Raw genomic sequence first — 14,200 nt, 5'->3', positions numbered from 1 at the left:
AAGTCGTAAGTTTAAATAAAGAAAATCAACAATGTAACACTGAAATTTGCTTAATTTTTCAGCTCTTCCAGAAGCTCTTCGTCAGAATAGAAGGAGTGAGCCGTGAGGAAACTCTTCAGTTTAGACTTAAAAGTGTTTGGGCTACTGTTAAGATTTTTGAGTTCTTGTGGTAGCTTATTGAAAATGGATGCAGCAGAATACTGCAATCCTTTCTGCACAAGAGTCAAGGAAGTGCATTCCACATGCAGAGCCAGCCGGTGTGGCCTTGCGGTTCTAGGCGCTTTAGTCTGGAACCGTGTGACCGCTACGGTCGCAGGTTCGAATCCTGCCTCGGGCATGGATGTGTGTGATGTCCTTAGGTTAGTTGGGTTTAAGTAGTTCTAAGTTCTAGGGGACTGATGACCAAAGATGTTAAGTGCCATAGTGCTCGGAGCCATTTGAACCATTTTTTCCACACGCAGATTTCATTTCTGCCTAGTATTAACTGTGTGAAAACTGCTAACTCTTGGGAACAAGCTAATATTGCTAACAACAAACGACATTAAAGAGAATATGTACTGTGAGGGCAATGTCAGAACTCCCAGACTATTGAATAGAGCTCGACAAGACGTTCTCGAACTTGCACCACATATAGCTCGATCACCCCGTTTTTGAGCAAAAAAATACCCTTTTTGAATCAGAAGAATTACCTAAAAAAAAATTCTCTCTCTTGGATAATCATTCAATTTCTCTGACGTTGGAATAGTTTGTTTGTCTGAACATGTACGTGCCATTGTAACGCCGGAAATGGATATCCTCCTATTTCCATCTATTGTACTGTAAATTTATTTCCTTATTTTGTTACCTGAAGAAATGACGTTTCTGTGTCTTTATATATTGTAATTGTTCTACTATCTATCTATCTATATATATATATATATATATATATATATATATATATATATATATATATATATATATATATATATATATTCATTTATGTCTATGTGTAACTGGTTTGTTGTGTAAATATTATTTGTATTTTTACGCTGGGTGTTGCCTAAGGAAAACTATGCTATCAAACGATTACATCGATAGGTCGTATGGAGAACCATAGTGTTTAGGATCTTTGGTAGTGTTAACTCTGCGGCGTGGAGCGCCGGCAGAGCGGAGTCTGGGTGGAGTAGGGCGGTGGAGCAGGTGTGTTGAGTGACGCTCCCGCGAGTTGCCGCGCTTTCGGGGTTTGGCAGCATGTAATTGCGCTCGACTTGCTGTAATAGTTTCTGAGACGGTGTCGCGGACGGGAAGCATTAGCTGGCGCACATCAAGAGCCCGTTTCGTCTGGTGACCGTGTCGAGAAGAAGGCGCGCCAACATCCAGCTTCTGCAATAGTGACGGCCGACAATGAGTGACTGTCGCCACCTCCCCGATCGACGGCTGCAAACCTTCAATCAACCGACAAGGAAGGCTAAAAGCACGTAAAGATTTAGAACTGTGTGGCAGACCTCAGCTTTTCAAACTGTTAAATTTTTCTCACAAAATTACAGCAACGTAGCATGAACCTTTGTTGCTCAGTGTCCCAATTGCATTACCAAGCAGGGTCCCTTCCTTTTCCGGAATGAACCCGAGTGTTATTGAAATTCAAACGCCAGCGTTAAAGTAATATCATTCCATTTCACTGCTTCAGTTTCAAAGTTCAGTTAAAGTATTCATAGCTGGCTACAATATTCAGATTATACAAGCACAAATTAAGAGTGTGAGTTTTGTTATCATATTCTAGCTTACCTGTGGCTGCAGCTCAGCTTGGTACGTACTAAATTTTACTATCGTTAATTGTTCAGAATCATTTAATTCAAGTTCGAAGTTAAATATCTTATTTCTAAATAGATTCAAGTAGCTTTTGAAATGATTGTTGAGGCGGCCCAAGACTAACCTTATTTTATTGAATTTCGTAGTGCTTCAGAAACAAATTTCACTATTAAATTCAGTCACTAAATTAAATTTTAGTTTTCCGATTTTATTAATTCTTTTGCTCAATTAAGTCAGAGTGTAGCGAAATTTATTACTTCTGACGAACATTCAGTTTTCACACAACACGCGTCATCCTTCAGCTGCCACGCTTTTAGTGCTAATTATATGTGCATTAATCTTTTATTTTCAGTTATTATAGTAGTTGTCCATAGGACTGGCGACCATAATTTTCCCCAAATCTCAAATATCTAATTAACGCCAATTGATTGTTAACGTAAAGGCCGCACACTTACTTTCTTTATTAATTTTACCCTTTTCTCAAAATTAATTTCCACCAATTACATTTGCATTTTTCGCTTCATTTAGATGTAACCCTTTCCTCCTCCTTTACCGACAAATTAACTTCGGTGACGATTGCTTTCCCCAAATTTCCATTAAGTGCACGCGGTTTAATTTTGCACTGTCAAATGGTTCAAATGGCGCTGAGCACTATGCGACTTAACTTCTGAGGTCATCAGTCCCCTAGAACTTAGAACTAATTAGGATTCGAACCTGCGACCGTAGCGGTCGCTCGGTTCCAGACTGTAGCGCCTAGAAGCGCACGGCCACTCCGGCCGGCTTTGCACTGTCATTAAGACCGAAAAGTGAGGGGAAGGTTACACCATCTACCGATTTGTTTTCCCATTCGGAAAATTTCTTCGTGGTATTATTTTCCGTCTGTTTGAGTCTACTTCGCCGTGTCTCGCGGACGAACGATGTGTCTCGGTGTTTTGCAGGAGAAGGTGCACTTGTACGGGGAATACCGTCCGCAGATGTACTGTTGGACGCGTGGGGACAAGGGCGCATCGCCGTGCACGCCGTCCCAGGCCGTACAGCTCCGCGCACATGCAGGAGTAGCGGTGGGAATGTTAGTGGTTAGAGGGGTGGGGGAGGGCGGGGGTGGACAGGAGGACAGGGGCAGAGGGCCAGGCAGCGGCGGCGTGACGAGATTGCCGGCATTAGCGGCCATTGAGCCACTTCCCCGCCATCAAGCAATTCCGCCCGGCGCGCCGTCTCCAGTCTCCAGACTCCAGAGGTGACCGCTCATCGCTTGCCGCTCACTCATCCCCGCCACAGGATGACAGAGCACCGGGGGGCGGTCGCAGCAGAAGTCTGAATTCATTCGCTGCCGACGCTTCCTCATTACAGAGACATGCAAAGGCGACGACGGATAATCGTCTCTTCTCTCGAGAGTTGTGAGTTTGTCACGCAATCCAGCCTTAAGCTCAGTTTGAATCTCTAGGTAGCGACGGATATCGATGTTGTTGTTGGTGTTGTCTTTTTCAGTCCTGAGACTGGTTAGATGCAGCTCTCCATGCTCCTCTATCCTGTGCAAGCATCTTCATCTCCCAGTATCTACTGCAACCTACATCCTTCTGAATCTGCTTAGTTTATTCATCTCTTGGTCTTCCTCTACGATTTTTACCCTCCAAGCTGACCTCTAATGCTAAATTTGTGATCCGTTGATGCCTCAGAACATGTCCAACCAACAGGTCCCTTCTTCTAGTCAAGTTGTGCCACAAACTCCTCTTCTCCCCAATTCTATTCAATACCTCCTCATTAGTTATGTGATCTACCCACCTATTCGTCAGCATTCTTCTGTAGCACCACATTTCGAAAGCACCTATTCCCTTCTTGTCCAAACTGTTTATCGTCCATGCTTCACATCCATACATGGCTACACTCCATACAAATACTTTCAGAAACGACTCTTCCTGACACTTAAATCTATACTCGATGTTAACAAATTTCTCTTCTTCAGAAACGCTTTCCTTGCCATTGCCAGTCTACATTTTATATCCTCTCTACTTCGACCATCATCAGTTATTTTGCTCCCCAAATAGCAAAACTCCTTTACTACTTTAAGTGTCTCATTTCCTAATCTAATTCCCTCAACATCACCCGAGTTAATTCGACTACACTCCATTATCCTCGTTTTGCTTTTGTTGATGTTCATCTTGTATCCTCCTTTCAAGACACTGTCCACTCCGTTCAACTGCTCTTCCAAGTCCTTTGCTGTCTCTGACAGAATTACAATGTCATCGGCGAACCTCAAAGTTTTTAATTCTTCTCCATGGATTTTAATACCTACTCCGAACTTTTCTTTTGTTTCCTTTACTGCTTGCTCAATATACAGATTGAATAACATCGGGAAGAGGCTACATCCCTGTCTCACTCCCTTCCCAACTATTGCTTCCCTTTCATAACCCTCGACTCTTATAACTGCCATCTGGTGTCTGCACAAATTGTAAATAGCCTTTCGCTCCCTATATTTTTCCCCTTGCCACCTTTAGAATTTGAAAGAGTATTCCAGTCAACATTGTCAAAAGCTTTCTCTAAGTCTACAAATGCTACAAACGTAGGTCTGCCTTTCCTTAATCTAGCTGCTAAGGTAAGTCGTAGGGTCAGTATTGCCTCACGTGGTCCGATATTTCTACAGAATCCAAACTGATCTTCCCCGAGGTCAGCTTCTACTAGTTTTTCCATTTGTCTGTAAAGAATTCGCGTTAGTATTTTGCAGTCCTGACTTATTAAACTGATAGTTCGGTAATTTTCACATCTGTTAACACCTGCTTTCTTTTGGATTGGAATTATTATATACTTCTTGAAGTCTGTGGGTATTTCGCCTGTCTCATACATCTTGTTCACCAGATGGTAGAGTTTTGTCAGGACTGGCTCTCCCAAGGCTGTCAGTAGTTCTAATGGAATGTTGTCTACTCCCGGGGCCTTGTTTCCATTTATTAGCAGAGAAGTTCATATAGAACTACATTCGCTATTTTGTCGAAAACAGACAATTTGAGAACCGTGGCTGTAATACTACCCTGAAACTCCAAAGAAATAGCTATAGGCATGCGTAATCAAATACAGAGGTATGTAAACAGGCAGAATACGGCGCTGCTACTGGCAATGGCTATATGAGACAAGTGTCTGGCACACTTGTTAGATCGGTTACTGCTGCTACTATGGCAGGTCATCAAGATTTAAGTGAGCTTGAACGTGGTGCTACATCGGCGTACGAGCGATGCGTCACAGCATCCCCGAGGTGGCGATGAAGTGGGCATTTTCCCGTACGACCATTTCACGAGTGCATCGTGAATATCAGGACTCCGGTAAAACATGAAATCTCGGACACCGCTACGGCCGGAAAAAGATCCAGCAAGAACGGGACCAACGACGACTAAAGAGAATCGCTCAATGTGACAGAAGTGCAACGCTTCCGCAAATTGCTGCAGATTTCAATGCTGGGCCATCAACAAGCGTCAGCGTGCGAACCATTCAGCGAAACATCATCGATACGGGCTTTCGGAGCAGAAGGCCCACTCGTGTACCCGTGACGACTGCACGACACAAAGTTTTACGCCTCGCCTGGGCCCGTCAGCACACACATTGAACTGTTGATGACTGGAAACTTGTTGCCTGGTCGGAAGAGTCTCGTTTCAAATTGTATCGAGCGGATGGACGTGTACAGGTATTGAGACAACCTCATGTATCCATGGACCCTGCATATCAGCATAGGACTGTTCAAGCTGATGGAGGCTCTCTAATTGTCTTGGGCGCGTGCAGTTGGAGTTCTATGGGACCCCTAATACGTCTAGATACGACCTTCGACAAGTGACACGTACTTAAGCATCCGGTCTGATCAGTTTCATCCATATATGTCCATTGTGCATTTCGATTCAATTGGTCGATTCCAGCAGGACAATGCGACACCACACACGTTCAGAATTACTACAGAGTGGCTCGAGCAACACTCTTCTGAGTTTAAACACTTCCGCTGGCCACCAGACTCCCCAGACACGAACATTATTGAGCATATCTGGGATGCCTTGCGACGTGCTGTTCAGAAGAGATCTCCATCCCCTTGTACTCTTACGTATCTATGGTCAGCCCTGCGGGATTCACGGTGTCAGTTCCCTCCAGCACTACTTCAGATATTAGTCTCCATGCCACGTCATGTTGCGGCACTTCTGCGTGCTCGCGGGGGTCCACAGGATATTGGACAGGTGTACCAGTTTATTTGGCTCTTCAGTATATGATGTCTATAAGTAATGCAAAAGCCAGCCGCAAGTATGACTTAACAAGGTTTATTTGGATCCAACTGTGACCTGTTTGGAATACCTTACGAATCCATCGTCAGAGAGACGTTGCAAGTTTCGTTATTTCCTTAATGGGCCTCGTTTTGTTTCCGTTATTGGTTTGCTGCACTAGGATAGACAGAAATTTTTTTGTTCACTATTTGGCAAAGTTTACGAGGGATTTAGTTCTTATGACCTGTATCACAGTATTTATACTTTCTATAACTTTAAAACCGTTTCATAAACACTTTGATTGATGTCGTAAGAACTAAATCTCTCAAACTTTACCAAATAATGAACAAAAAAAATTGTTTCTGTCCAAGTTTGGATACAAATTATGCCCCAGAAAGAAAACAATGAAACGTGCAACAACTATCTGAAGACGGATTTGTAAGAAATCCGAAACCGGTCATAGTTTGATCCAAATAAACATTGTTAAACCATACTTGTGGCTGGTTGCTACTTCAATTACGAGCATAAATCTTACAAAACTTCACGAGTCTTTGTGTTCATTGCTAAGCTTCGTGACCCGATGAACCAGGTGTCTCCATCGCAGACGCTTACCAACTTCTCTTAAAGCTTGCTGAAGAGATGGACCAGAAATGTCATCTTTATTTGATCTATCCACCTTCTCCCTGCTTTCCCCTCGGTCTCCTGTCCTCGATCTTCCATTCCATTATTATTCTCTCACAGCTTTCTCCGTCTCTTCTCACTATATAGCCAAAGACCTGGAGAATTTTTTGGTCGACACCAGAAGAAAGGTGCCTGGAGATAATGAGCTGTTCAATAATGGACACATTCATTCTTCTTTCAGTCTATTTCATGCGCAGCATCTTGCGCCATCACGAAAGCTCAAATGCATCAATGCACTGTTTGTCTCTGGTGGTAAGGGTCTGTATTTCGCAATCATAAAGGAAGACAGAAAACACGAGTGTTTCATCAAACCGGGCCTTTGTGGTGTTCGCTACTGTTCTGTTCCGCCAGATCTTTGTGAGCTGCGTCATAGCCTCTCACCCTAACATGATCCGACTTCGTATTTCATCTTCTCAGCTTCCTGTGTCACAGACGGTTATCCCAAGACAGTGAAAAGAATGCACGACTTCCGGTTCCTTTAATCTACCTTATAAATTTGTATTACGCAAAATTCACTGTTTCATGCATAAATATTTATATTTTATATGATTAGGATAATTTTGAGGTTTATCATGGAAACTTTTACATTTATCTAATTTATGCATCCTTCCGTCATTTCTTGGTAGAACAGTTCCATATTTAAGGCTGGATAACAAGTGAACCGTTTTTTTCCGATTTCTGTTTGCTTCTTACTGGTTTCCGGCTTATTGTGCCATCTTCAAGGAACAACTGACTGGCGTCCGCAAGGGACACTAGTTCTTAGTTACCTAAACACGGTAAGCAAAGAAACAGCCCACGTGCACCGAATTGGATGCACCAAACGAGTTTTTTAAACGTCGTGAAATACACTTCACGCAGTGGACAATATGAAACGCAATAAATAATTAAAATACACAATATTACAGTCTTCCAATTTATGCTGTTATAATGTCGCTGCTTGTGAGGTAAGCGTGGTAAGGAATACAGAATTGTATTGTGTTTTAATTTTGTGCAGCAGCGCGTGTCATTGCCAACGTCTGGACACAGATACCAAATCGACGCGAAAGTGATACATGTAGCCAACGAAGGAAGAAAACTAAGCCAGTTGGAAGCACTTGACTTAAACACTTAGCTCAAAATCCTCAGCTGATTCTAAATTATAAATTGCAGCTGAGAACATCCCTACTTTTAAGCGTCTCATGATGCAATCAACCAGCTACGGACCCAGAATCAATCCCAATGACACTCATTGCTACAAGTAGTTAAAACACAATACAGTTTCGTATTCCTTACGTTGCTTACCTCACAAACTTAAGCATTGTAATAGTCCGACTTGTAATACTGCGTATTTTAATCATGTATTGTGTTTAATATTTCCCACTGCGTAAACCGTAATTTACAATGTAGAATAGTTGGTTGAATATCAAAAGTGACTGGCGCTCAGACAGTTCTCAACCGATGTCACGACCTCACAGACTTCAATATTATAAGCATATAACCTGTAATAGGGCAATATTGTGTAGTTTAATTATGTGTGTTCAATATTGGCCATTGCACAAAGTGTAATTTGCACCGTTAAAAAACAAGTCTTGTGAACAACATTCTGTGTAGTGTATTGTATCTTCGCTTATAATGTTTGGTTACCGAAGAATTGGTCTCCCTAGCGGGCCCTAGTATGTTGTTTTCTGAAGGTGGTCCAATAGGTCGAAAACTAGTTATAAATAAACAAAAATCAGTAGAACAGGGACAATTTACTTGTTATTCAATCTTAAAATATGCATTTATTTGCACTAAGTTGTACTAAATATGTATCAGCTAATTCAAACGATGTCTTTGACTATGCTTGGTTGGAATTTGTAGCTCAAAGGATGCTAAATATCATCAACCTGATATTTGAAGAGCTAAAAATATAGACTGCTAAAAACATAAAGGGTTAAAATTGTGGACATACTGTTTAATTTCTTGTGATTGGCGAAACAGTCACAATCCTCGAATCAGTGTACTTCCTTCGTACAAGGAAGGGTTGCGAACATTATCACACCCCGAAAAGAAGTCAACAATGCGAACGTCAAGACGGAAAAAATGGCTCTGAGCACTATGGGACTCAACTGCTGACGTCATAAGTCCCCTACAACTTAGAACTACTTAAACCTAACTAACGTAAGGACAACACACACATCCATGCCCGAGGCAGGATTCGAACCTGCGACCGTAGCGGTCGCGCGGTTCCAGACTGTAGCGCCAGAACCGCTCGGCCACCAGCGGCCGGCGAACTTCAAGACGATCGGCTCAGTAAAAAGTTGCATTTTAGCAAAGATAAAATGCGCTCCAATGTAACTTCCTTCAGAACAATAACGGGAGTCCGTTCAGTGGACATGTCATTTTATAGAAATTATTGAAGAGGTGTGTTACGAGCTACACCGATGTGGGGTTAACAGGGTGGACGTTCTTCTGACATACTTTGGTTTTGTTTTTACAGGGAGAAGAAAAACAAGCTGATAACAACAAATTTGGAGAGTAGCGGAAGTAAGTTTAATTCTGATCAGAAGCTGAGAGTAGAGTAGGAGACGTCGAATGAAGCAGGTCGGAAGTGGACAGTTGTGGAACTACCACCGTAAAACGACAGCCAATGGGCGGATAGCGAGCTGAAGTGTCTGCATTTAACCCTCTAACGGTAAGTTTGGGGTTGGATTCGACCCCGGCGAGTCTGTTTTGTTTATAACTCCCCACTCCCTTTTCTGAGAGCGCTGTGGTTCCAGCTACCCTCGCAGCAAGTCGTCCCGAGAACGCCGAGGAGGCCACGTCAGTCTGGTGAGTGCCCTACAGCCACCCTCTCTATCCGAAACCTACATTACCCGCGCTCGGGTTGGATCCGACCCCACCTTACTGTTTACGTCACACTTATTACTTTCTTTTGTGGGGAGGATTCAACCCCATATTGATGTTTATATTACATCTAAGTTTTGTTTTCTCTTCTAGTATCTTACTAAAATGGCGCAACAACTCCTTAGAACTCCTGAGGAGATATACAACGAGTTTCTCCGATAGGAGGCTGAGTCAGAGGATGGCGACAATATCGATGCAGAAAACTGTTCAGAAACCGAGGATGATGTATTATCTAATACTGATGACGAGGATGATGTATTTCATCGTGCGGCAGGAGCAGTCGAGTTTGGTAATTCTCAGTCAGATGTAGATGATGAGAGACATTTTGAGCTAGGTAAAGACTTAGAGACAATATGGACCAACAAACCCATCCATTCAAAATTTTCTAGGACACCAGCGTCAAATATTATTACTCATCTCCTCATCTCCCTGGTCCACATTTTTATTATTTATAGATTCGAAAATTAGAGAAAAAATTGTTTTGTACACAAATCTTGAAATCGAGAAATCTAGGCGAAAGTACAATACAGTCCAGTGGTTTCATTCACAAAACAGAGAGCGTTGAAATAAAAGGGGTTGATGGGCCTTCTCTTCATGAGTGGTGTCCTAAAAAATTCTATGCTCAGTGCAGATCAGATGTTCTCAGCAACCTATGGACCTCCGGTATTCCGTTGCACTCTGTGCAAGAAAAGGTTTGCGTTTCTTCTAGAAAACCTCCGCTTCGATGATAAAGCCACCAGAGAAGCCAGAAAAATCAACGACAAATTTGCGGCTTTCAGAGAAGTGTGGGACATGTTTGACTCTAACTGTGAAAAAAATTATAGTCCATCTGAATGTCACAGTAGATGAGACTCTACTGAGTTTTCGGGGTGCCTGTCCATTCAAAACGTATATCCCATCGTAACCCCACAAATATGGGTTGAAAATAATGTCACTATGCGACGCAAGGACATTCTTTTTTTGCGTGGCATTCCATACACTGGCAAGGACAACAGAATAAAGAGGAGACCTGGAGATTTGCCTTTACCGGAATCTATCAGGGGGTTCCAATAGAAACATTACAGTAGACGATTGGTTCTGCTCACTAGAGGTGACAGACGCCCTCCTCCAAAATAAACTCACATTTGTAGGTACATTGAGGAGGAACAAACAGCAAATACCACCATCAATGCTGCTTTCCGGTCCAGTAGGCTCTTCAACATTTATGTATAAGGACGACAAAACTTTGATGTCATTTACCCCAAAGAAAAATAAAAAAGTTTTACTGATATCGTCTATGCACTTTTCTGAAGAGATAAATGCAAAATCAAATAAGCCTGAAATTGTGGAGTTCTACAATCTAACTAAAGGAGGGGTCGATGTATTAGATATGCTTTTCCATAGTAGGACCACAAAAAGAAAATCGAGAAGATGGCCCATGCGGTATTTTTATGCTATTTTAGACATCGCTGCTATAAATAGTTTTATCATTTACATAAGCAATAGCAAAATGGACAGCTTTTCAAATGACGTGAGAATATCATTTCTCAAAAATCTTGAGCTCTCTTTGACAAAACCCCTTATGGAAAAAGAGGCTGAATAACACAATCTTCCCCGTGAGCTCCGTTCGTCTATTGGAAAACTTTTATAAAAAGAACCAGTCGAATTAGACAAGCCTACCGAAGCACAGCCACTAAAGAAAAGAAGATGTGATTTTTGTGACAAATCAAAAGAAGGAAGGAAAATGCTTTTTGTAGTAGGTGTAATCGTTCTATATGTAGGGAGCATAAAGTTATTATATGCCCTGGCTGTAAAGAAACTGAGATGTGATAAATTGTGCCAAATATGTATTTTCAGGGCTGTATGTGATCGTTTCCAGGATAACATTATACATTTATTATTTGTTCCTATTACATGATGTGTTACAAAGACATTTATTATTGAGAACTTTATATTTCGAAACTGCTGACACTATAATTATTTTCTACAGTTAGCAAGAGATGTTTCTCATTTAGTTCATATCTTTAGAATTTCTAAAGCACTGAAGTTGCTAGTTGATGACTAAATCTATTGATTTTTACTATGTCTGCAATAATTTTATAGAGAATATTTCTATAAAGGTATTTTTTTGTAATCAAGTTCCTATTTTTTCCAAAGTACTTTATATTCTTACTTATTGACTATAAAAATAAGAAAAACTTGTTGTCCTAACAAATACTATATATGTTTAATTGATAATAATACTTTTTCCCATTATTCATTTTTTATTTTACCTCGAAAAATCGATATTTGGAGGGTGTGGTCTGATCCAGCCCCACCTTACCGTTTATGTCAGGAAACTTCACCTTACCGTTAGAGGGTTAAACTAACTGATACCAACTCATGTATCTTATGCTAAACAGCGCAGGTATTAAATGAACTAGCGAAAGATGATAAACGCACAAAACATAGCCAAACCTAAAATTCCTATCCACAGCTCGTTGCGTTGTAAGATGGTGGATCTAAATACACAAGGTGATGTATGAAAATACTCCGTAAATTTATAGATGCTGTTACGAAACCAAAACAAGACGAAAATACTCAGTAAACATGGGCACTAACATGCATATCTTAAGAACTATGAGCACGCGTTCGTCTTCGCTAGTGTCAAATATCTCTACATCTAAATCTACATTACACACCGCAAACGACCTAATGGTGTGTGGCGAAGGGTATTTGTGACATCACTAACTGATCCCCCTACCGTGTTCCACTCGGGAATGGTACGTAGGAAGAGTGAGTGTCGGTAAGCTTCCGTATTGGCTTTAATTTCTCGAATATTCTCTTCGTGGTCATTATACGAGATATATGTGGCAGGAAGTAAAATGTTTTCAGACTCTTCCCGAAATTTCAGCAGTAAACCACTGTGTGATGCAGGAAGCCTCTCTTTTAACGTCTGCCAATGGAGTTTGTTGAACTTCTCGGTAACGCTATCGCGCTGACTAAACGGTCCCTTGACGAAACGCTGGTCCTACCCAGTAAGGATCCCATACCGATGAATAATACTCAAGAATCGGTCGAACAAGCTCCTTATAAACCACTTGTTTCGTGGATTCATTACATTTCCTTAAGATTCCTCTTGTTAATCTCAGTCTGACTTCTACTTTCCCTACTGTTTGCCTTATACGGTCATTCCGCTTAAGGTCCCTGTGGATAGTTACTCCTAAATATTTTACGGTAGATACGGTTTCCAACAATTTACTATCAACAGTGGGGCTGTACTGTAGTGCAAATTTTCTTTCTATGTATACGCAATATGTCACACTTATTTACGTTCAGGGTCAACTATCAGAGATTTTAACATTCATCATTCCTCTGCAGGTCGTTCTCCAAAACGGTACTGTCTTCTGGTGTTACTACTTTCTTATAGACAACTGTATGATCTGCGAACAGTCTTCAGGAGATTCCAGGGCTTTTTACTAGATCATTTATGTACACTGCAAACCGGAACGGCCCTGTCGCACTTACTTGGGACAAAGGAAAGTACCTGGACATCTGTCGATTTCGTTCCGTTAAGAGCGACATGCTGCGTTCTGTCTGCAAGGAACAGTCTAATCTAATTGCAGAACTGGACCGATACTCGGTAAGCTTGTATTTTTTCCAGTAAACGGCAGTGCGGGATGGTGTCGAAAGCCTCCCAGAAGTCTACGAACTCGGCATCAAACTGAACGCCATTATCTAACAAAGCTATGGATCTCTTCGAGGAACAGAACGGGCTGCGTTACCAAGATATTTGTTCGTGGAATCCATGTTGATTTTTATACAGAAGATTTTCTTTCTCCATAACTTAGTGGTCCTTCGGCATAAAACATGTCCTATAATTCTACAGCAGATTGACGTCAACGATGTAGGTCTGCCGTTGTGTACATCTGGCCTAAGGCACTGCTTGGAAACACGTATGACTTGCGCTTTTTTCCAGTCGCTGGGTCTCTCCCACTGCAAATTATTTGCTATTATGAGTGAGCTACACAACGCAGGACACACATGAGTACACATTCTTCTGTTGTTATTCACGCAGTAAACATCTGTTGGTGGTGTTACAGTAAAATATGTTCACAGTGCTGATAAAATGCAGGTGATACAGTGGTTCTACTGGAAATAGTTTATGTTTTGATAAGATTGAGAAATACTTTTACATTATAGTTCTATCTTTACACTTAACATCGCTGGAAATGGTAGACATAATTTTCTGTTACCTCCTTTAGTGATGGCTAACAAGTGCAGATTGTATGTAATAGGAAGCAGATTACATTGGAAGATCTACCGTTTCACAGTAACAGAATAATCTGTTCTCAATTCTTCACTCGTTTGTTTCCTGCATTCTGTAGCTCGTTCTCAGTAGCAAAGAGCGTGCAGTATAAGAGCTGTGTTTGACATTAGCGAAGATGAACCAGTCCCCGTAGCTCTTAGGTCAATAAAAATCGTCTCTAAAATATATGCCTTTTTTTCTTCTTTTAATCTATACTACCACCTCTCAAAATATGGAATACTCTTTTTTAACACCACGTACATGTTCCTGCAACGGAATTTCTATAATTGTATATCAGAGACGAAGCATTTTTGCAAAACGAACTAAGCGACATAGTGAACTGGGAGGCTGGATTTGGTTCTGCTACCTG

Source organism: Schistocerca serialis, chromosome 4, assembly GCF_023864345.2.
Source record: "Schistocerca serialis cubense isolate TAMUIC-IGC-003099 chromosome 4, iqSchSeri2.2, whole genome shotgun sequence".
NCBI lineage: Eukaryota > Metazoa > Arthropoda > Insecta > Orthoptera > Acrididae > Schistocerca > Schistocerca serialis.
The sequence above is the reverse complement of the archived record's forward strand: the minus strand, read 5'-3'. Positions refer to the sequence as shown.